Source organism: Taudactylus pleione, unplaced genomic scaffold, assembly GCF_031769625.1.
Source record: "Taudactylus pleione unplaced genomic scaffold, aTauple2 ptg000151l, whole genome shotgun sequence".
Lineage (NCBI taxonomy): Eukaryota > Metazoa > Chordata > Amphibia > Anura > Myobatrachidae > Taudactylus > Taudactylus pleione.
In genome coordinates, this window is record NW_028284553.1 from 2,421,821 (window position 1) to 2,422,500 (window position 680).

The following is a 680-nucleotide window of genomic DNA, read 5'->3' on the forward strand; positions in this document are numbered from 1 at the left end:
ATCCAGCTTAACAAACAAATTGTGTTATCTGGGAGATGCTTTCATGCACTGCAGAAGTGAAGCAGTCACATGGAAGATGCTGGATGAACCAGAGTTTGAAGAATTCGCGGAGGAAGTTAAGGCTACAATGGCCCAAAAGATACAAGGAAGCCACTGTACAAAGACAGAAGGGCAGGTCCAGGATAATTGGTCCTCCTGGACAGACCCAGAGGAAAGATCCGAAATAGAACTACTGCAACCCGGCCAGACAACCGAGGGGGTTGCCCCAAAATTAACTGTTACCAGTGGAGCGGGGTCATTGTCAGGGGGGCCCCTAAGCCCTCTGGACGAAATGAGCATGGAGGAGTTGGTAGCAGAATGCCAGCTGCGGGGCATCCCTGGCCAATTCGGCACACGCAGGGAAATCCTTCAGTGTATACTCCAGGACGAGGGGGACCCCACCAAAGCGTTCACTGATTATCGGACATTTATACTCCATCTTGGCCCACGGATGAGAGTGGGGGAACAGCTGGAGTGTCTGGAGTCATGCTTTGCTGTGGCAGAAGAAGAGGCCTCAGATCGTGGTCACCTGGATACCCCAGGCTGGCGGGACCAGTGTTGCAGGGTGAATGCAGAAAGGCACTGCCTGCAACAGCTTCTCCCACTCCCAAAGGACACAGCTGCCCAGTGTACTATACTGG